Consider the following 24,970-nt stretch of genomic DNA (forward strand, 5'->3'; position numbering starts at 1 on the left):
GTTGAGTTTTAAGTCAACTTTTCATTCTCTTTCATCAAGAGTTTCTTTGCTTTCTGCCATGCGCATGGTGTCATCTGCATATGTGAAGTTATTGATATTTCTCCTGGCAATCTTGATTCCAGCTTATGTTTCATTCAGCCTGGTATTTCACATGATATACTCTGCATATGTTAAATAAGCAGAGTGACAAAATACAGTCTTGATGTACTCCTTTCCCGATTTGGAACCTGTCTATTGCTCCATGTCCAGTTCTAACTGTTGCTTCTTGACCTGCATACAGATTTCTCAGGAGGCAGGTCAGGTGGTCTGGTATTCCCATCTCTTGAAGAATTTCCCACAGTTTGTTATTATCCACACAGACAAAGGCTTTGGCATAGTCAATAAAGCAGAAGTAAATGTTTTTTTCTGGAATTCTCTTGCTTTTTCCATGATCCAACAGATGTTGGCAATTTGATCTCTGGTTCCTCTGCCTTTTCTGAATCCAACTTGAACATCTGGAAGTTCATGGTTTGCATACTATTGAAGCTTGGCTTACTGCATGGCAAATAGAAGGGGAAGAGGTGGAGGTGGTGACAGATTTCCTCTTCTTGGGCTCCAAAATCACTGCTGATGGTGACCACAGCCATGAAATCAGAAAACGATTTATTCTTCTGATTGTTTCATGAAAGCTATGACAAATCTAGACAGTGTGTTGAAAAGCAGAGACATTACTCTGCTGACAAAGGTCTATATGGTCAAGGGTATGGTCTTCCCAGTGGTCACATACAGTTGTGAGAGCTGGACCATAAAGAAGGCAGAATGCCAAAGAATTGATGCCTTTGAACTGTGGTCCTGGAGAAGACTCCTGCAAGTCCCTTGAACAGCAAGGAGATCAAACCAGTCAATCTTAAGGGAGATCAACCCTGAATATTCACCAGAAGGACAGATGCTAAAGCCGAAGCTCCTGTACTTTTGTCATCTGATGCGAACAGATGACTTATTGGAAAAGTCCCTGATGTTGGGAAAGATTGAGGGCAAAAGGAGAATTGGGCAGTAGAGGATGAGATGGCTAGATGGCAATGAACATGAGCTTGGGCAAACTCCAGGAGATGGTGAGGGACAGGGAGGCCTGGCATGTTGCCGACCATGGGGTCACAAAGAGTCAGACATGACTAGGTGACTAAAAGAAAACAACTGAAGTATCAGTTCAGTTCAGTCCAGTTCAGTAGCTCAGTCGTGTCCGACTCTTTGCGACCCCATGAATCACAGCACGCCAGGCCTCCCTGTCCATCACCAACTCCCGGAGTTCACTCAAACTCATGTCCACAGAGTCGGTGATGCCATCCAGCCATCTCATTCTCTGTCGTCCCCGTCTCCTCCCACCCCCAATCCTTCCTAGCATCAGACTCTTTTCCAGTGAGTCAACTTGACGCATGAGGTGGCCAAAGTGTTGGATTTCAGCTTTAGCATCAGTCCCTCCAATGAACACCCAGGATTGATCTCCTTTAGAATGGACTGGTTGGATCTCCTTGTAGTCCAAGGGACTCTCAAGAGTCTTCTCCAGCACCACAGTTCAAAAGCATCAATTCTTCGGCGATCAGCTTTCTTCACAGTCCAACTCTCACATCCATACATGACCACGGGAAAAACCATAGCCTTGACTAGACGGACCTTGGTTGGCAAAGTAATGTCTCTGCTTTTTAATATGCTATCTAGGTTGGTCATAACTTTCCTTCCAAGGAGTAAGCGTCTTTTAATTTCCTGGCTGAAGTCAGCATCTGCAGTGATTTTGGAGCCCAAAAAAATAAAGTCTGACACTGTTTCCACTGTTTCCCCATCTATTTCCCATGAAGTGATGAGACCAGATGTCATGATCTTCGTTTTCTGAATGTTGAGCTTCAAGCCAACCTTTTCACTCTCCTCTTTCACTTTCATCAAGAGGCTTTAGAGTTCCTCTTCACTTTCTGCCATAAGGGTGGTGTCATCTGCGTATCTGAGGTTCTTGATATTTCTCCCAGCAATCTTGATTCCAGCTTGTGCTTCTTCCAGCCCAGCGTTCCTCATGATGTACTCTGCATATAAGTTAAATAAGCAGGGTGACAATATACAACCTTGACGTATTCCTTTTCCTATTTGGAACCAGTCTGTTATTCCATGCCCAGTTCTAACTGTTGCTTCCTGACCTGCATACAGGTTTCTTATAACTCTATGGTCATTATAAGTCCACAGCTTCTTGAAACTTGAAGACTGTGCTTCTCTGGATGACAAGGTCATCTCTGGTGGTGATCCAGTCAAACTTAGGCTGAATTAATCATCTTTCTGAAATACAAATAAGCAAGGAGTATCTTATTTTGTTATAGCCATGAAGCACATAAATGATGCTTCAGTATTGAAAATAGTGAATGCCAATGATAATAATCAAGAATTACCCCCAAATTAAAGAGAGATTTCAAAAGCTAACTAATCCTATGGTCAATTTCCCCCAAATAAGTTAACTTGAAGAAAAGGAAAAAAATAATTTGAGTAAACCCAAGAGATGATTGCAAGTGAGGAGATTGCATACTCAAGACTAGAACTTTAAAAGCAGAAAAACTGGAGATGGATCTTGAGTGTTTAAGATATAAAAGAAAATCACGTGAATAAGATTTAATTTAGATAGACAAAATGCCTTTATAAGAAGAATAATGCCAAAGGGATTTATAAATCATGCGAATACCAATTAGAAACCAAAATAAAAGAGAAGAACCACAGAAAAGTGGTTTTAATGTCAAAGGGTATAACTAAAGATTTATATTTTGGAAAAATTCCACTCTTCATAAGAGAGTAGACAATTTGAAACAGGCTTTTATTTTTTATATTAAAGGTGAAACTTTTACATTTGAAAGGGAGAGTAAACTAACCTAATATACTCACTCAGGACCTAGAATAATTCAGTTTTAGTTCAAAAAATGCATTAAGAGTTTACTGGCTGTCAGGCATTGGGTCAGATACCAGGGGTTAAAATATTAGTGAAATATAATCACTACTTTTGATGAGTTTAGAGTCTAATTAGTGAAACGATCAGGCAATTAGACAGTCTCAATATATTGTCGTAAACACTCAGTAAATTATATATACTAGAGTTTAAATAAGGATTCAGAGATGAAGCAACAGTAGTTATAAATGTTAGATTGTTTTACCTGGATCAAATAAGCCTCTTGTAGCATTTTCAAGGGTTCCCTTAATCCCAGGCTTTATGGAACAAAGTTTGGCTAATGAGAGCTATAAAAAAATAATAAATAAAAAGCTATAAGCAAAATGTAAAGGCAATGGCAAGCCACTCCAGTACTCTTGCCTGGAAAATCCCATGGATGGAGGAGCCTGGTAGGCTGCAGTCCGTGGGGTCGCTAAGGGTCGGACACGACTGAGCGACTTCACTTTCACTTTTCACTTTCCACTTTCACACATTGGAGAAGGAAATGGCAACCCACTCCAGTGTTCTTGCCTGGAGAATCCCAGGGACGGGGGAGCCTGGTGGGCTTCCGTCTATGGGGTCACACAGAGTCGGACACGACTGAAGTGACTTAGCAGCAGCAGCAGCAGCAACCAATGGCTAATCACTGACATAAGTGTAACTAGGAACAAATAACAAATTTCACATATTGTTTTCTTTTGTGTTTGTACAAGGTCTTCTATAAATTGCTAAGCACATGTAGTTATAAAGTAGTAACTTAAAAGAATTTCTGAATTGCTCTCATTAAATGAAAATTTACGACTTCTTCATATAACCAAAATGGAATACCTAAGATCAGATTAACCCTCAAATGAAAACAAGTTAAAAATTGGACAAATATATGAAATGATAGCTTTCAAGGCACTGGATCTCAGGCAGTGAAGGACTGTGATCAAAGAGACTGAAAACAAACAAAATTGGCATATGGCTATTCCATCTTACCACCTTGATATATGGAGAGACAAAAAAAAAAAGTGAAAATGTGATCAAAAGTATTAGCCACTAGGAGAATGAAAATACCAAATGCAGTGACATATTTCTACAGACTTTTATTAATGTTAAAAATGAAAAGCTGTCTAACATGGCAGGGTTTGGTGATCTTTTGGAGGACGGGAGTTCTCTTACACTGTGGTAGGAAAATAAAATGGTTTAGCACTATGTAAAAGAGTTTGACAATTTCTTAAAAAGATAAACATATACCTGTCATATGATCCAGCCATTCCACTTCTAGGTATTTACCCTAGGAAATCAAAACATATGCCCACACAAAGACTAGTACACAAATGTTCATAACAGTTTTATTTGTAATAACCCCAAACCGGAAATCACTCACAAGTTCATCAAATAGTACATGGATAAATAAGCCATGGATCTTCCATATAATGGAATATTACCAAGCAATAAAAAGGATAGACTATAGATAAACACCACAAAAAATATGGGTGAATATCAGATCAATTATGCTGAGCCAAAGAGCCAGATGAAAGACCCTACAAACTGCATTACTCCATTCAAGTAAACATTTCAGAAAATGCTACTAATCTACAGGGACAGAAATTATATCATCAACTGTCAGGAGACAGGGAGCAAGTGGTGAGGGGGGATTGTAAAAGGGAATGATAAATCTTTTGGGGGTTATGGGTCTATTTACTCTCAACTATTGTGACGGTTTCATGAAAAAAACTTACTGAATTAAAAATTTTAAATGCATAGCTTATTATTGCCAAATATCTTTAAGTCAAGCTACTAATTTTTAAAATATATTTCAGTCAGTTCAGTTCAGTCACTCAGTCGTGTCTGACTCTTTGCGACCCCATGAATCACAGCACGCCAGGCCTCCCTGTCCATCACCAACTCCCAGAGTTCACTCAAACTCATGTCCATCGAGTCAGTGATGCCATCGAGCCATCTCATTCTCTGTCGTCCCCTTCTCCTCCCACCCCCAAGCCTTCCTAGCATCAGGGTCTTTTCCAGTGAGTCAACTCGTCGCATGAGGTGGCCAAAGTATTGGAGTTTCAGCTTTAGCATCAGTCCTTTCAATGTACACCCAGGATTGATCTCCTTTAGAATGGACTGGTTGGATCTCCTTGTAGTCCAAGGGACTCTCAAGAGTCTTCTCCAACACCACAGTTCAAAAGCATCAATTCTTCGGCGATCAGCTTTCTTCACAGCCCAACTCTTACATCCATACATGACCACTGGAAAAGCCATAGCCTTGACTAGACGGACCTTGGTTGGCAAAGTAATGTCTCTGCTTTTTAATATGCTATCTAGGTTGGTCATAACTTTCCTTCCAAGGAGTAAGCGTCTTTTAATTTCATGGCTGCAATCAGCATCTGCACTGATTTTGGAGCCAAAAAAAAATAAAGTCTGACACTGTTTCCACTGTTTCACCATCTATTTGCCATGAAGTGATGGGACCAGATGCCATGATCTTTGTTTTCTGAATGTTGAGCTTCAAGCTAACTTTTTCACTCTCCTCTTTCACTTTCCTCAAGAGGCTTTTTATTTCCTCTTCACTTTCTGTCATAAGGGTGGTGTCATCTGCATATCTGAGGTTATTGATATTTCTCTCAGCAATCTTGATTCCAGCTTGTGCTTCTTCCAGCCCAGCGTTCCTCATGATGTACTCTGCATATTTGAAGTTAACAAATTATAAGACTTTCAAAAATAATTTATGTAAGCTTAACTTTGCATTGAGAATTGTTTGAGCCTGTTATAGATTTATTGGAAAAATTAGCCCCTGAGCCTAGTAGCATCTAGAAAACTTTTTTTTTAATACTCTGTGAAGAGCTTGTTAATACCTTGTGTGTGGTTCCAATGGAGAAGGAAATGGCAACCCACTCCAGTAGTCTTACCTGGAGAATCCCATGGGCAGAGGAGCCTGGCAGGCTACAGTCTGTGTGGTTCCAAAAGAAAAGAAGCAATCACTGGTTTCAAATTTCTCATAATTTGGAGAAAAGCTGTATGTGTGTGTCACAAAAACTCTAATGCTAACAAGAACAGCTTAGAAAAAGATACTATCCATTAATTTAATCACCATTTGAAAACATTGTATAATGTTAATTTGTTAAACATATTATAGTTGAGTTTTTAAACTTGAATGTTCTGCTTCTTTGACTGAACCTGAATGGACAAATGTAGATACAGAACAGATGTAGGATATATATCTATAGTTTCTCTGGTGGCTCAGAAAATAAAGAATCCAACTGCCAGTGCAGGAAACACAGTTTCCATCCCTGGGTCGGGAAGATCCCATGGAGGAGGGAATGGTAACCCACTTCACTATTTTTTCCTGGAGAATACCATGGACAGAGGAGCCTGGCGGGCTACAGTCCATGGGGTCACAGAGTCAGCCATGACTGAGTAACTAACACTTCCATAGCTGCATATTCATTTGTGCTTAGTTGCTCAGTCATGTCTGACTTTTTTGTGACTCATGGGCTGGAGACTACCAGGCTCTTTTTTCTATGGGATTCTTCAGGCAAGAATCAGTATTGGAGTTAGTAGCCATTCCCTTTTCCAGGGGATCTTCCTGACCAAGGGATTGAACCCGTTTCTCCTGCATGGCAAGCAGATGCTTTACTCTCTGAAACACTAGGAAAGCCCATAGCTCTGTATAGAATACCGCAAAAGAAACTAATTCATCCTTGAGCAGCCCACTTGGCAACACTCTTTCTAGGCAGAATCAATGGTTCCCTTTGCCTCTCCAAGGTCTTTAGACATATTCTGTTACAGGAGTTATTGACTAGCAAATCCCTCTTCCCCATTTGATTATGAGCCTTTCAAATTCATCCATACTTCAAGATGGGCACAATAAAGGACAGAAAAGGTATGGACCTAACAGAAGTAGAAGATATTAAGAAGAGAGAGGTAGCAAGAATAGACAGAAGAACAATACAAAAAAGCTCTTCATGACCCAGAAAATCACAAAGGTGTGATCACTGAACTTGACCTGACATCCTGGAATATGAAGTCAGTTGGACCTTAGGAAGCATCACTACGAACAAAGCTAATGGAGATGATGAAATCCTAGTTGAGCTATTTCAAATCCTAAAAGATATTGCTATGAAAGTGCTTCAATCAATACGCCAGCAAATTTGGAAAACTCAGCAGTGGCCACAGGACTGGAAAATGTCAGTTTTCATTCCAGTCACAAGAAAGGCAATGCCAAAGAATGCTCAAACTACCGCACAGTTGCACTCATCTCACACACTAGCAAAATAATGCTCAAAATTCTCCAAGCCAGGATTGAACAGTACATGAACCTTGAACTTCCAGATGTTCAAGCTGGTTTTAGAAAAGGCAGAGGAACCAGAGATCAAATTGCCAGCATCAAGGCTGTTTATTGTCACCCTGCTTATTTAACTTATATCCTGAGTACATCACAAGGAACACTGGGCTGGAAGAAGCACAAGCTGGAATCAAGATTGCTGGGAGAAATATCAATAACCTCAGATATGCAGATGACACCACCCTTATGGCAGAAAATGAAGAGCTTCTTGATGAAAGTGAAAGAAGAGAGTAAAAAAGTTGGCTTAAAGCTCAACATTTAGAAAACTAAGATCATGGCATCTGGTCCCATCACTTCATGGGAAATAGATGGGGAAACAGTGGAAACAGTATCAGACTTTATTTTTTTTGGATCCAAAATCAGTGCAGATGCTGATTGCAGCCATGAAATTAAAAGACGCTTACTCCTTGGAAGGAACGTTGTGACCAACCTAGATAGCATATTAAAAAGCAGAGACATTACTTTGCCAACAAAAGTCCATCTAGTCAAGGCTATGGTTTTTCCAGTGGTCGTGTATGGATGTGAGAGTTGGACTGTTAAGAAAGCTGATCACCGAAGAATTGATGCTTTTGAACTGTGGTGCTGGAGAAGACTCTTGAGAGTCCCTTGGACTGCAAGGAGATCCAACCAGTCCATCCTAAAGGAGATCAGTCCTGGGTGTTCATTGGAAGGACTGATGCTAAAGTTGAAACTCCAATACTTTGGCCACCTCATGCAAAGAGTTGACTCATTGGAAAAGACTCTGATGCTGGGAGTGAGTTGGGGCAGGAGGAGAATGGGACGACAGAGAATGAGATGGCTGGATGGCATAACCTACTCGATGGGAGTGAGTTTGAGTGAACTCTGGAAGTTGGTGATGGACAGGGAGGCCTGGCATGCTGTGATTCATGGGGTCTCAAAGAGTCGGACATGACTGAGCGATTGAAATGAACTGGACTAAACTGACTGGATCATCGGAAAAGCAAGAGAGTTCCAGAAAAACATCTATATCTGCTTTATTGACTTCCAAAACCTTTGACTGTGTGGATCATAACAAACTGTGGAAAATTCTTCAAGAAATGGGAATACCAGACCATCTTACCTGCCTTGTGAGAAATCTGCATGTAGGTCAAGAAGCAATAGTTAGAACAGACTGGCTCCAAATTGGAAAAGGAGTACATCAAGGTTGTATACTGTCACCCTGCTATTTAACTTATATGCAGAGTACATCATGCGAAATGCCAGGCTGGATGAACCACAAGCTAGAATCAAGATTGCTGGGAGAAATATCAGTAACCTCAGATAGGCAGATATCACCACACTTATGGCCGAAAGTGAAGAAAAACTAAAGAGCCTCTTGATGAAAGTGAAAGATGAGAGTGAAAAATTGGCTTAAAACTCAATATTCAGAAAATTAAGGTAATGGCAGCTGGTCCCATCACTTCATGGCAAATAGATGGGGAAACAATGGAAACAGTGAGAGACTTTACTTTTGGGGGCTCCAAAATCACTGCAGTTGGTGACTGCAGCCGTGAAATTAAAAGATGCTTGCTCCTTGGAAGAAAAGTTATGACCAACCTAGACAGTTTTTAAAAAGCAGAGACATTACTTTGCCAACAAAGGTCCGTCTAGTCAAAAGTTTGGTTTTTCCCAGTAGTCATGTTTGAATGTGAGAGTTGGACTATAAGGAAAGCTGAGCACTGAAGAATTGATGCTTTTGAACTGTGGTGTTGGAGAAGACTCTTGAGAGTCCCTTGGACTGCAAGGAGATCCAACCAGTCCATCCTAAAAGAAATCAATCCTGAATATTGATTGGGGGGACTGATGCTGAAGCTGAAACTCCAATACTTTGGCCACCTGATGCGAAGAACTGACTCATATGCAAAGACCCTGATGCTGGAAAAGATTAAAGGTGGGAGGAGAAGGGGACGACAGAGGATGAGATGGTTGGATGGCATCACCAACTCAATGAACATGAGTTGGAGTAAACTCCGGGAGTTGGTGATGGACAGGGAGGCCTGGCGTCCTGCAGTCCACGGGGTCGCAAAATTTGGACATGACTGAGTGACTGAACTGAACTGAACTTACTCTCCCAGAAACTAAGAAACTCTTATTGAGAATTAATTAATGCAAATCTGTGTATAAAAATAAGTGACTCAGCACATCACTATCATCTCTCTCATAAGGTGTTTGACTTTCATTTTTTGCAAAGACAGTTATGTTTGAATAGAAGCTCCAAGATAATCGTTTGTTTATGTGTGACAATCAAACTCTACATTTTAAAAGATCACTCAAAATTCAAATTAGTTCTGCTACTTGGTTACAGTTACTTAACAATTCTGAGCTGAAGTACACAGTATGCTCAAAACACCTGTGCTAGCATGCACTCCAAAAATACATACAGCACTACACATTGCCAAGGACTTGCTACAACAGAAATTTTAGAATGTTCCTGTACTGAGTCCAGGTCACTATGTAATTCTTACTTTGCTAATGGTAAACTTTGCCTTTGAAGTTTGCCACAACAACACAACCCGAAGTCTTCAAAAACATTTAGACAGTAGTTGTGAAAACTGGGAATGGCCCAGAGGCATTTTGTACCACCAAATAAACATGCTTCTTATTGGACTCTGTATTTATCCTTTGGGGGATGGTAAGTAAGACAGGCAAGAGAGACACAACGTTTGAGCCTAACAGCAACTTCAGTGGCCGGAGCTGTGACTGCCTGTAGGCAAATGCTTGTGCTCTTAAGTCTCAACCACAGTTGAGATATTCCAGCGTGTTTATTGATTCAAACTAGAAAACCTTTGACTCAGGGCAGAGGTGATCTCACTTGTCAAGGTAATGTCTAGAGAATACCAGGAGGAAAATTTTATTTGTAATGAACTTGCTTTTCTATGCCTCTTTTTTAAGAACTATTATAAAAACGAGGAAAATTTCAGTCGTTATTACATGACATTGAAAAACGAAACAGTGCCAATGTGAACTTTTCATACTTTATTTCAGCCACTCTTTCACTCAATCCCAGGTCTTCCCGTGTGTGTGTGTGTGTGTGTGTGTGTGTGTGTGTGTGTGTGGTACTGTTGTGCTTGTTTGCTGAACTGAGACACTTTACAAATGTTCTAAGCAGACAGCCACATGGAAATCAATAGGAATTTTCTGTATTATATTTCAAAAAGTAAAAAGTCCAATAGAGTATATTTCTTACAGAGCTTATCTAAGAAAAGTTGGCCAGATCTCTTTTGTCATCAATGTCACATCTGAAAATCACGTTATTATAATTGCCCTACCAGATCTTAACAAATATATATATATATGTATACATATGTGTATCTGAAGGGTAGTGAGTATTGAGTGTCACAAAAGAACATCCACTTAGATTGTTACATCTTATAATTAAATTTTGTCTTTCAAAACGATTTACAAGTTTATTTATTTAAACTTGTTCTAACACACATTATTTTAAAATGCTATCATTTTCACTTAATTTTTCCTGTCAGGGCAATGACAATTGTCTCACTGAGACCCACCTGGTTTCTATGCTTTATTTCTCATCTAAGAAAATCTGCAAATAACTCAGGTTAATGGATTGTGTGTGTGTGTGTGTAAAACAATGAGGGTTTATTTTTGTGAACCTCAGGAAGTGACTCATTGAGATCTACAGTTGAAAGTCGATGATGTTATAAATGACTAAGTCCCTATTTTCCTGAGTGATATATAGTTCTTATAATTTCCAGGAAGGATAATTGTGTATCATATATTTGTCCTGATTTATGAGGCAGAAATGTAAACTCATTGCTTTTACTTGAAAGGGTGTGCATTGACAGCTTGACAGTGTTTGAGCTGAGAAAACTTAAAACTGTCCAGGGGCAACAGCAGCCAACCCACCAAGAATTCAGGACAAATGGGCATCATCATAATGAGTACTAATTATCAGCGGACAGGATCATTACATTCATTAGTGAATTAAAGAAAGACAATGGTAAGATCTCTGGCCTCTGGCTTTATCAGTTTGAGTCAGAAAGCCATAAATCAAAAGTCGAGGGTGCTTTCAAATCTTTCACTATCAAAGAGTGACTTTGGAGCGCAGAGTAAATTGACTTCATACCAAATTCCTATCTGTACCCTTCTATTTAAATAGGTCTCACTGCGATAGCAATGACAACAAATATCAACAATTTGCTCTTTCCGATATCATTTCTTTTTTTCTTTTATATTTCTCTTCTTTGGTCTTTCTCCCCTTTGCCCAAGCAATTCTGCAGTGCACAGGCACTTTTTCTTAGCTCTTTATCACACAGCCATTGTGATAAACACACAGCAAATATCTCCTGTGGACATAACACTTTACAGAACACTACAGACACATAACTCAAAATAGAGAGGATTTCACCCTTGACTCCTAGGAACTCAGCTTATAACTAAAGATTCCAGATAAAAATCATTAATAAGAGCGAAGCAACAGGATATATTCCAAACACAGATCGGTTCCTCCCATGCTAAGAGGAGCCTGGTGGTCAAATGACGGGCGAGTAGCTGTAAGAACTCTAAGTGGGGAGGGAAAGTGCCCTATGATTTGATAAGTTGTTATCCTTCTGTGCTCATTTTATAAGAGGCATTGAGCTTTTTTCTATAAAATATGCATCAGGAAAAGCCCTCCGCAAGCTTACCAACCAATTGTTTCATCTCTGTTAGTCCTAAATTTCTAACTGCTTGATAAATCCTTGGTAACTAGGTATCACAAGTATTTCTATGGATCAGTGACTAAGTGTCCTGAGCACATAGAAGGTATACAATAAGGTATACTGTATGAAAACTGAATAACCTTGTTCTGCTCCAGTCATTTCACTTGCCTTAGTCATCTTGATGGGAAAGTGTGCACACACATATTTGCACACATATGCACACTCACACACACATGCATACAAACATACATATCCAATGTCCACAGATGTATTTAAAATAAACTGCATACGTTTAAAGAAGGTAAAGGAATTGGGTGTTTATAATGTGGATCATATATAATTCAGTTGGAGAAGATCCTATTGAAAATGTGAGTTGTGAGCAACAGTTTAAAATGATGGATTGACCACAGTCTTCCAGAGAGGATGAGGGAAACGGCTCCAGGTACTACTTCTTCATTTCCTTCTTTATCAGTGGAGTTTTTCAATCAACCTAATCTAGCAGAACATTTCTCCGAGGCTACTGAGATATATTTGCAGGAAACAACTTTCCCCTCACTTAAAGAAATAGGTTTAACTCCTTCCCTCCTAGAACTCTATAATTCAGGGGAAAAAGTGAGTTTTCCATAGAGCATGTAAAGGAGCAAAGAGAGATGAAACTGTGTGGAAAATTAGATGAAGGAGTGGAAAATTGCATCTGCCGTATAAGTCCAACTACATGTAGACATGTTCCTCCATGAAAAACTGGAAATTTCATTTAAAAATGGTACTTGTGAAGTCAGCAACAATTCTTAACAACGTCTTTCCTGCTGCTGACATCATATTTTTTTTTTTACCCCATAATAAGGGGTAATTTGGAGCCATTTTCCTTTTCATTGCAAGCTGTCCCTTTCCTTATTGCATTTCTTCCACTACTTTTCCCACGTGAGAGGTGACCGTGTTACTTGCCGAATATGATGAATCACTTCAACAAGAAATATGTGGCATCTGGTGAAGGCTCTTTCTAGCATATAAATTAAGCTTGAATGGCAACTTGGTCAAAAATTTCCTTTAAATCTGGTCCCTGTGTGGCAGATAGAGTAAGCATTATCATTTTGTTGGCAGGAGGTTTTTCCCAACTAACTGACAACTCTAACCTTTATTAGAGAGAAGTGGGTCACCCCCATCTCTGAAAAGAATCAATGAGATGAAAAGAGAGATCCAGGTGAGGAAACTGGAGAGATGTATTTAATAACTAGGCTGAGATGAGAATTGCTAAAAGAAAAAGAAGCACTGGTAACACTAAATGATTTTGCATAAAGAATAGCTACAAAATAATATCCCAAGGAAGCAGTAAAATAAAGTGTAACCATTCGATCAGTTGAGACAGACTTGTAAACATTTTCCCAATTAAAAAACAAGTCCCCAGGGGAATAAAGAGGGACTATACAAAAGATATTATGCATCTCTAGTTTGTGATTTTTTTCCCTTAGTTGGAAGGTTTCTTTTCCACTTAAATCTATTAAATCTGGGAAAGGTAGAACCAAAATTATCAATTTTAATCTTTTTGAAATCCCTTCACTTTGTTTTCTTCAAGATTTTTAAACATTTTATTTGTGGTAATACTAATAAAAATCACTCTTCTGTCAGGAAATTCAATGTATTTCATGGAAAAGCCAGTAAAGGAACAAAACATCAAACAAGGGAAGATTCTCCGACATTCCACATGATGGCAGAAGATCTTTTCCTTATTAAGTAGTCAAAGCTTGCAGCTTTGTATTATTCTATTAAATATAGCAAGTTAAACAATCTCCCTTATTCTCTAAACCATTTTAGAGTAATTTGTTCTCAGGACAAACCAGAAGGGAGGATGTGTTTTCTCATGTGAAAAACAAACAGCCTCGAGAAAAAAGAATCTCCAAAACCATCTTCCTCAAGTTTTCCTAAATAACGTTGATATTACAAAAAGTGCCTTTGAAAGCACGCTTAAACTGGATCTTTTAGACTACATTCTCCCAGTGTCAATGATCATTTTTATATTGTTTATATTGTTAATCACAGTAGACAAATCCTATAAATGCACTACGGAACAGGCTGCTTTGCACAATCCTCTTTGCCAGTGGAGAGCTTCTTAAAGGCTGAACCTCTTTTCGTAGAAAATCTTTCTCTGATTTGCAGCATGGCTCTTGTCCACTCGGAACCTCAGAAAAGCAGTGGGTATCTTGCCCCACAACTCGATTTCTAGGCTGAACTAATCCAACAATTCGGTCAGCCCTAGAAGATAGTGATATTTCCTGTCTCGTGGTGAGCATTTAGAAAACATGGGCTGTAAAGCTAAATTTCTCTACAGTTTATAAACAGAGTGTCTTTTGGCTATCTGGTTTATTGTCTCCTCACTTTGTTTTTTGTTTGTTTTTCGTAACAGTGATGGTAAGATAAGGAAACTCCAGTTTCACTAGTCCTCTATCTTTCTCAGCTTCCTAAGTTCAAGTTATGGTCTGTTCCCATAGTTTGTGCTTGTGGAGGCAAGTGATGTCTACTGTACAAAGAGAAGATTATTATGAACGTAATGTGCACAATGTAACTTATCTACCTAAGTATGACATTCACAAAATAGTAAATGAGCAAAGCTTAGCAGGGCAATGGTTTACACTGATGCCTTCATTTAAATATGAGAAGAAACCAGTCAGGGAAAATAATAATATCTTTCATTTTTTAAAATTGCCTTTAGAGCATTTACAATGGATTCATACATCAATTACAGCATCTTATTTTCAAATACACTTTATGCTATAGGAGTAATTGTCAATTTATACATTTTGTAACTGAGAAGCTAACTTCTTCCTAAGATCATGGAGCTAGTATTTGAAAGGACAGGGACTGAAATCAGAAATTGTAGTTACTATTTCTACTATGGCAATTGAAGAGAATAAAAAAATCACATTATAGATAGTGGTATATTAAGTGATTATTTCAGTTTTGTGTTAATAATAATATTTGGTCAAGTTTATTGTCAGGGGACCTCATGGTGGAAATCAAGTATCTTACAGTCAACTTGCTCCCTTGTGGCAATGTTACTTTGGGGACATGTTTATACCTGGATTGTGGAGATGGTGACATAAATATATATATCCCATATATATACATGTATATATATATATATATATCTCCCAACATTAATTAGGGGTGGATTTTGGTGTTAATAGTAAAGAACCAATAGTAATAAAGAACTGGGTTCTTTTGGTAAAGAACCCTCCTGACAATGCAGGAGACATAAGAGACACAGGTTTGATCCCTGGGTCAGGAAGACCCCCTGGAGGAGGGCATGGCAACCCATTCCAGGATTCTTGCCTGGAGAATCCCCTGGACAGAGGAGCCTGGCAGGCTACAGTCCATGGGGTCACAAAGAGTTGGACACAACTGAAGCAACTTAAGAGGCACATAATTCCTCAATATAAGGTGAAAGAAAAAGTCTTTCAAATTTTTCATTATTTTCAAATAATTTCATTAAATTGATAAAAAAATTTGAAAATAGAGATGAATTAAGACATCAAAATTTAAAAGATCACACTGTTTGTGATGTGAGCACAGTCAAGATTCATAACTATTCAGAGTTGCTCTCTGCTGGAATGTTTGACACGATAGATGTGTCAGTCTCACAAAATATCAATCTTAGGTTGATCTTAGTGTCAATCTTATTGAAACAACAGGAAGCCAATCTTAGTGGGCCCACCAGTAACTGCTCAGGGGCCATTCCAACAGATCACTATGAAAAAGAATTTATGGCATGATCTTACCTTCAATGCATGTGACAGATAAAAAGCTCTGGGGGAAGAAAAAACTCACTACTCAGTGATGATATGAGAACAAATCTATGAATATTTATTGAGTGGTTCTTTCTTAGTAGGTAGCGTCAAGTTATTTGGCTAAGCTACTATGAGCTATGAGCTATCAGATACTATGCTGATCTACTTTAACATTGTCTTGATAAAGTGCTAACATAACAAATTACACAGGCAGCACAATTAACATTAATATTAATGTCAACAGAGCTGAGTGATATTGAAATTTTGAAAAATATACCTTCCCCATGTGTTCCTAAAAGCAGTATAAATGCCAGAGGAGGATAACCCACTTACTATTTATGTTTATGTTAGTCGCTCAGTTGTGTCAGACTCTTTGCAACCCCATGCTCTGTAACTTGCCAGGATCATCTGTCCGTGGAATTTTCCAAGCAAGAATACTGGAGTAGGTTTCCATTCCCTTCTCCAGGAGATCTTCCCAACCCAGAGATCAACCTGGGTCTCCTACATTGCAGGCAGATTCATCTGAGCCACTTGGGAATCTCACTGTTTATGTAATTACACATAAAAAAGAAAATTCAGGGTTCATACAAGTAGATTGAGCAAACCACACCTGCCCAAATAGTATGGTGTTTCTTATTTACTCCTAGACTTTTAAAGCTAGAGATACTTTAAGAAGAGTCCAACTACCAGTCCAACTAAGATTTTCTATTGAGAAGAATACAACCAGAATCACAGACTTGCTCAGGTGAAACTGAGGCTAGAACTGCACTCTTCTGACCACTAGCAAGTTGTTTTATCACTAGGTTATTTCACACACATTTTCAAGTTTATAGCCTAGGAATAACCCAAGTATCATAGTAACATATTAAAATAAAACTCAGAAAATTTTATGGTCAGTCATGAAATTATTGCCCAAAAAAGGACAAATTAATCAAAACACAATGATAACACTGGTTTCTGTCTGCAGTTGTAATACTTGAATAAATCCTTCCAGACTTGGGGGTGGGGAGTGAAGTAGGAGGGCTTCCTTGGTAGTTCAGCTGGTAAAGAATATGCCTGCAATGCAGGAGACATGGGTTTGATTCCTGAATCAGGAAGATCCCCTGGAGAAGGGGTAGGCTACCCACTCCAGTATTCTTGGGCTTCCCTGATGGTTCAGATGGTAAAGAATCCACTTGCAATGCAGGAGACCTGGGTTCGATCCCTGGGTTAGGAAGATCCTCTGGAGGAGGGCGTGGGAACCCACTCCAGTATTCTTGCCCAGAAAATCCCCATGGACATAGGCTCCTGGCGGGCTACAGTCCTTGAGGTCCCAAAGAGTTGGACATGACTGAATGACTAAGAACAGCACAGTACAGCAAAGTAGGAAAATAGAAGGCAAGCAAGAAGATGGGAAGCAGAGCATATTGAAGGTTTTCTTCAGTCAACTGGTTGATGAGAAAAAGTATTTGCATGGAAATATGGGAGATGGTTTCTCAGTCACTGGCTCTGAGATTATAGAATTTAGTGTAAGATTGAATGACTTTTCACTGAGAGTTTTTAAGTTAGCTGGGGCTTCCCTGGTGGCTCAGAGGTTAAAAGCGTCTGCCTCCAATGCGGGAGATCCGGGTTCGATCCCTGGGTCGGGAAGATCCCCTGGAGAAGGAAACGGTAACCCACTCCAGTATTCTTGCCTGGAGAATCCCATGGACGGAGAAGCCTGGTAGGCTACAGTCCATGGGGTCGCATAGAGTCGGACACGACTGAGCGACGGAACGGAACAGAAAGAGATCTCAAGGGAGTCTTTAAGGGTCATGTCTCAGAGCCATGAATCCTTCCAACAATCCTGTACAGATGTCCCATTTTACAGATGAGGAAAGTGAATCAGAAAGTATCATGGTCACTTAGATAGTTAGGATGCAGTGATTAATTTCATGACATTTCATGTTCTGTTTGCCAAACCAGCATCAAAATAAGATTGTGCCTTTGATGGTATCCTTTGGGTTTTAAGTATAATGTCATAAATATTTTAAATAATTTTGAATTAATTATTATTTCCTTAATTAAAATCAGAGAGCTATACTAGTACCTTGATCAGATATTAAATGTCCCTTGTACTTGTCTTTCTCATTTTCTTCCACACCTATTAGACGTTGAATTTATCATTAGCATGCAGAGTAGAGATGGGGATGGCTACAGACCTGTGATAATTTAAATTGTGCAGTTTGGGATTTTTTTTTCCAGCTCTGCTAATTTTCTTGAGGTCTATTGACTAAAACTACATGTTCCAGACATTTTGTAGCTTGATGTATGGTGGCTAATAACCAGATTTAAATTTTTAAGTTAATTCTCTAAATAAATTTGGTAGTTTGAAATCCAAATTTTCCTTAAAAATAAAGAAAGCAATCGGTACTTCATTTTAAGCAACTTTAAACAGTGTTTCCAACAGGACTTATTTATTTTTCCAGACAGTAATAAATTTTAAAAAACCTTTAGTTCACAAAATTTCCAGCTTCATTTTGGGTATCTGCAGAAATCAATGTGCAACTGTATCTTTCCTGACAATTGTCACTTAATTTTTTTCATCTTAGATTATGTTTCCAAATTTGCATTGATGTTCCATTGCACTCTCTGTTGGCATGCAGATCCTTTTAAGGGCTTCTCTGGTGGCTCAGTCCGTAAAGAATCCGCCTGAAATGTAGGAAACTGCCTGCAGTGCAGGAGATGCTCTTTGACCCCTGGGTCTAGCAGATCCCCTGGATAAGGAAGTGGCAGCCTGCTCCAATATTCTTGCCTGGGAAATCTCATGGACAGTGGAGCCTGGCGGGCTACAATCCATGGGGTCACAAAGAGTCGGACATGACTTACTGACTAAACCACAGATCACACCAAGGTAATTTAAGGTATATTGATTGATGGAGCTCCACCTAAGTGGGAGATGAGAGGAGGGCACAGGAATGAAAAGGAAAAGAGAAAAATTTTATGACCTGGGGTTTTTGTAACATACTTGATATGTGGCCCCTAAATATGTTATATGTCAAAATTTCTTTCAAGAAATTTGCCAGTATTTTGGGGTTTATTTCAAACTACGAGAAGCAGAGGCTATCATCAGCCTGGAGTAGTATTGGAGTAGCACCCTTTTTAAACATCATTTTGGAATATACTTTTCCATGCCATACATCTAAACTCAATTGTTGTGTGTAATTATAAACTTAATAATTCTCATGGAGCCCCAGGTTCTTGACCTGAATAGGACCTTAAAAACATGCAGAGCTCCTGTCTTTAGGCATAGAAGGTGATGATTATATCCATATTAAAGATGACACACTAAGGAATCATATGTGTAAGTGGGTCCCAGAATAACTCTACCACCATCTGTGACATGGTTTATATGAACATATAGGTGTTCATGTCGACAAACTATACTTTCAGTAGAAGTCTATAGAAGTGTGTATCTTCAGAATGAAGCGGGTATCTGATTTAACTCTCTTGATTTGTGCGATTGACTTTTTATATGCTAAATAGCATGGCCAAAATTACTCAGAATAAGAAGTAAAGTCAAGGTCTCCTGATTTTCACTGGGTACTTTTTCCCTTACTTCACATATGAATTTGAAATGGGATTTATACACAAGAGAAAGCAATGATGCGGTTAGGGGAGGATGGGTTTGATGTTTTTTGAGTTCTGTTTCTGAATATAGTTATTTGTTTCTGATTTCTCCAGCATATATTGTCTATCCCATTCCTGAACCACCATTTTTTTTCTTAGTTATCTTTTTATGGCTTTTATGACATTGTCTTGTCTTTCAATGTGAGTTTTTTGGTCTAGGCACAAGGTATTAAATCAACTTGAATTACACAATGCTTTGTGCATAAAAATACTTAAAATGGATTTTATTGATTAGGAATTTGATAAAAAGTCATTATATACAATACTGAACTTAGAATAAGATATTCAGTTCTCAAAATATTTAGGTTTAGTACCCTTTAAAAATGCTAATGTGACAATAAGGAATTAAACAAAAATCAAAAGTGATTTTGATTAGCAGTCATCTGTAAAAAAAATTTCTCCTGTGTCTGAAACTATTTCCTGTATAATGGTAAGTATTTTGATTAACATTTACCTTCACAAAAGGAAACAATGGATTACATGGGAAAATAAATAAGTAAAATGGGCTTCCTCAATGGTTCAGCAGGAACCTACATGCAACACAGGAGCTGCACGAGATGCAGGTTCAATCCCTGGTTGAGGAAGATCTCCTTAAGAAGGAAATGGCAAGCCACTTTCCAGCATCGACAGAGGAGCCTGGTGGGCTACAGTCCATGGGGTCACAAAGAGTTGACATGACTTTAATGAATAAGCACAGCACACAGCACATAAAGTAAAATACTAGCTATCTAAAACTCTCAGAGAATACTCTTTTGGCATAATAGCTTTCCCAAATAATAGTTTTCCCCTTATAAGCAACATTTAACAAAATAGTTTTCATTAAAATATTTTATTTATTTATTTTTATTTTATTTTATTTTTATTGGAGGCTAATTACTTTACAATATTATATTGGTTGGTTTTGCCTTACACTGACATGAATCCACCCAAGTGTACATGTGTTCCCCTTCTTGAACCCCCCTCCCACCTCCCTCCTCCCCTTATCCTCCCTCTGGGTCATCCGCATGCCCCAGCCCCGAGCATCCTGTATCATGTGTCGAACCTGGACTGGTGATTCGTTTCACATATGATAATATACATGTTTCAATGCCATTCCCAAATCATCCCACCCTCACCCTCTCCCACAGAGTCCCAAAGACTGTTCTATACACCTGTGTTTCTTTTGCTGTCTCGTATACAGGGTTATCATTACCATCTTTCTAAATTCCATATATATGTGTTATTATACTGTATTGGTGTTTTTCTTTCTGGCTTACTTTTAAAATATTTTAAAATACATCAAGCATTTCTTGATATTCTAAAAGGGAAGACTCCTAAATGGAATTTAACTTTCTCACTAACAGGCCCAGAAGACTTCATTCTTAGTGCGTACTTCTGATTTTTATGACTATTTCCCTTCCCTTGAACTAAGATAAGCACTGATGGCTTAGTTTAGTAAAGATGACCGGTTCCTTGGCTGCTGAGTTGTTGGCATTATTCCAAACAGCCAAGACCCAGGAGAATACATACCCTACACTTGAGAAGGAGTCAGTTCAGTTCAGTCACTCAGTCATGTCTAACTCTTTGCAACCCCATGGGCTGCAGCACCCCAGGCCTCCCTGTCTATCACCAACTCCCGGAGCTTGCTCAAACTCATGTCATCCAGTCATCTTATCCTCTGTCACCCCTTTCTCCTCCTGCCCTCAATCTTTTCCGGCATCACAGTCGTTTCCAATAAGTCAACTCTATGCATCAGGTGGCCAAAGTATTGGAGCTACAGCCTCAATCCTGCCAATGAATATTCAAGTTGATTTTAAGACTGACTGGTTTGATCTCCTTAATAGAGATTTCTAATATTAATCACTACTCCTTTTCAACCTAGACAGAATATTAAAAAGAAGAGGCATTACTTTGCTGACGAAAGTCCATATAGTCAAAGCTATGGTTTTTCCTACAGTCATGTATGGATGTGAGAGTTGGACCATAAAGCAAGCTGAGCACCAAAGAATTGATGCTTTTGAACTGTGGTGTTGGAGAAGACTCTTGAGAGTCCCTTGGACTGCAAAGAGATCCAACCAGTCAATCCTAAAGGAAATCAGTCCTGAATATTCTTTGGAAGCACTGATGCTGAAACTGAAGCTCCAATGCTTTGGTCACCTGAGCGAAGAACTGACTCATTGGAAAAGACCCTGATGCTGAGAAAGATTGAAGGCAGGAGGAGAAGGGGACAACAAAAGTTGAAATTGTTGGATGACATCACTGACTCAATGGACATGAGTTTGAGCAAGCTCCAGGAGTTGGTGATAGACAGGAAAGCCTGGTATGCTGCAGTCCATGGGGTCACAAAGAGTCGGACACAATTGAGCAACTGAATTGAACTGACTCCTTCTCAAGAGTTGTGTGTGTATTCTCATGGATCTTGGCTGATTGCAAGTAACACCAACAACTCAGCAGCCCAGATACACGTCACCTTTACTAAACTGCCCCACTAGTGCTGATCAATTTCTAACCATATGCTTTTCCTCACTTCTCCCAAACTCTCCCACTTCTCAATTTTCATCATCCATTAAGCCCTCCCTCCTTATTTTGCTACAAGTTGGTAGGATTGCTACTGTCAGTTTAAACATTTCCTCTACTCTGCTCTTACAGGGTAGGTCAGGGAGGGCTGATAGAATGGGTTGTTTGTTTGTTTGGAGGAATTATAAATTCATTATTACGTTAGATTTGGTGAAAGGAAGAAAGGTATGGATCAAAGTCTACTATTTTTTGCACATGAATATCCAAGCTAAAGGCAAAGGAGAAAAGGAAAGATATACCCATTTGAATGCAGAGTTCCAAAGAATAGCAAGGAGAGATAAGAAAGCCTTCCTCAGTGATCAGTGCAAAGAAATAGAGGAATGCAATAGAATTGGGAAGACTAGAGATCTCTTCAAGAAAATTAGAGATACCAAGGGAACATTTTATGCAAAGATGGGCTCAATAAAGGACAGAAATGGTATGAACCTAACAGAAGCAGAAGATATTAAGAAGAGGGGGCAAGAATACACAGAAGAACTATACAAAAAAGATCTTCATGACCCAGATAACCACATGGTGTGATCACTCACCTAGAGCCAGACATCCTGGAATGTGAAGTCAAGTGGGCCTTAGAAGCATCACTATGAACAAAGCTAGTGGAGGTGGTGAAATTCCACTTGAGCTATCTCAAATCCTAAAAGATGATGCTGTGAAAGTGCTGCACTCAATATGCCAGCATATTTGGAGAACTCAGCAGTGGCCACAAGACTGGAAAAGGTCAGTTTTCATTTCAATCCCAAAGAAAGGTAATGTCAAAGAATGCCCAACTACTGCACTATTGCACTCATCTCATATGCTAGCAAAGTAATGCTTAAAATTCTCCAAACCCGGCTTCAACAGTGTGTGAACTTCCAGATGTCCAAGTTAGATTTAGAAAAGGTAGAGGAACCAGAGATCAAATTGCCAGCATCCATTGGATCATAGTAAAAGCAAGAGAATTCCAGAAAAACATCTACTTCTGCTTCATTCACTCTACTAAAGCCTTGGACTGTGTGGATCACAACAAACTGTGGGAAATTCTGGAAGAGATGGGAATACCAGACCACCTGACCTGCCTCCTGAGAAATCTGTACATAGGTCAAGAAGCAGCAGTGAGAACAAGACATGGAACAATGGACTGGTTCCAAATAGGGAAAGGAGTACATCAAGGCTGTATATTTTCACCCTGCTTATTTAGCTTATATTCAGAGTACATCACAAGAAATGCTGTATTGGAAGAAGCACAAACTGGAATTAAGATTGCCAGGAGAAATATCAATAACTTCAGATATGCAGATGAGACCACTCTTATGGCAGAAAGTGAAGAGGAACTAAAAAGCCTCTTGATGAAAGTGAAAGAGGAGAGTGAAAAAGTTGGCTTAAAACTCAACATTCAGAAAAGTAAAATCATGACATCTGGTCCCATCACTCATGGAAAATAAATGGGGAAACAATGGAAACAGTGACAGACTTTATTTTTTGGGGCTCCAAAATCACTGCAGATGTTGACTGCAGCCATGAAATTAGAAGACATTTGCTCCTTGGAAGAAAGGTTATGACCAACCTAGACAGCATATTAAAAAGCAGAGACACTACTTTGTCAACAAAGGTCCATCTAATCAAGGCTATGTTTTTCCAGCGGTCACGTATGGGTGTGAGAATTGGGCTGTAAAGAGAGCTGAGCACAAAAGCATTAGTGCTTTTGAACTGTGGTGTTGGAAAAGACTCCTAAGAGTCACTTTGGGCTGCAAGGAGATCCAACCAGTGCATGCTAAAGGAGATCAGTCTTGGGTGTTCATTGGAAGGACTGATGCTGAAGCTGAAACTCCAATACTTTGGCCATCTGATGTAAAAAAATGGCTCATTTGAAAAGACCCTGATGCTGGGAAAGATTTAAGATGGGAAGAGAAGGGGACAACAGAGGATGAGATGATTGGATGGCTTCACCAACTGAATGGACATGAGTTTGAGTAAGCTCCGGGAATTGGTGATGTACAGGGAAGCCTGGCATGCTGCTGTCCATGGGGCTGCAAAGAGTCAGACATGACTGAGTGACAGAACTAAACTGAACTGATCCAATTTTTCCAGTACCTTTCATTGGAAGACGATTCTTTCTTCACTGAACTACCTTACATTGTTGTCAAAAATCCCTATATAGAGGAATTTATTTCCTGGCTATCTACTCTGTTCCATGATCTAGTAGTCTGTCAAAATATGAGAATGGTGGTTTCCAGTTTTTAATGAATATGACAAAGTCCCTCAAGCTCAAAGCTGTGATTCTCTTCCCACACAGGTAATATCAACAAACCTGTTTTGAAGTTCTGCCTTTAATTATTTGCCCCGGGTCTGGATTTTCTTAAAGTTGTTTATATATTAAGTGTTTAATACTGTTGACACTCAGGGCTCCCCTCAGAAAGCATCATAAACCTCTTTTCTATTCAATTCTTTAGAAGCAAGTATGGAAATATATATTGAGAAGGAAATGTGGAAATTCTAGCTTCAGGTAAATGCTTCTGGGTTTCTTTAAAATTCCCTCAAAGTTCAGCAGGAGATAGAGATGGATATTCAAATGAAATTTGAACAGAAATTTCTGGACAGAAATTTGAGATAACATCTTTTGACATGTAATAGACCATGGCTAAATGTTAGGATCCCAAAGGTTTAAAGATGTGTTGAATGTTGGAAATGCTAAAATTTAAAACAGAAATTTCTGGACATAAATTTGAGATAACATCTTTTAACATGTAATAGACCATGGCTAAATGTTAGCATCCCAAAGGTTTAAAGATGTGTTGAATGTTGGAAATGTTAAAATTTAAAAATGTGTTGAGTTTCAATGAAACTCTGGACACCATATTTTCTAAGGAAAAGCCAATTAGAATCCATACATATATTTTGTGAATATTAATATGTGAATATATTAAAATTTATTGCATATATGTTAATTTTGCATGTATTAGCATATATACTTAATTAGTCACTCTCAAATTTGGTTAATTCAGGAATTATTAAATACAAAGAAAAATAGAAAAATTACATTGAATGTTTAATATAAATTCAAAATTTGTGTAATAAATAA

This window comes from Moschus berezovskii, chromosome 15, assembly GCF_049115385.1.
Source record: "Moschus berezovskii isolate FMDL1 chromosome 15, NW_MosBer_1.0, whole genome shotgun sequence".
NCBI classification, from domain to species: Eukaryota; Metazoa; Chordata; class Mammalia; order Artiodactyla; family Moschidae; genus Moschus; species Moschus berezovskii.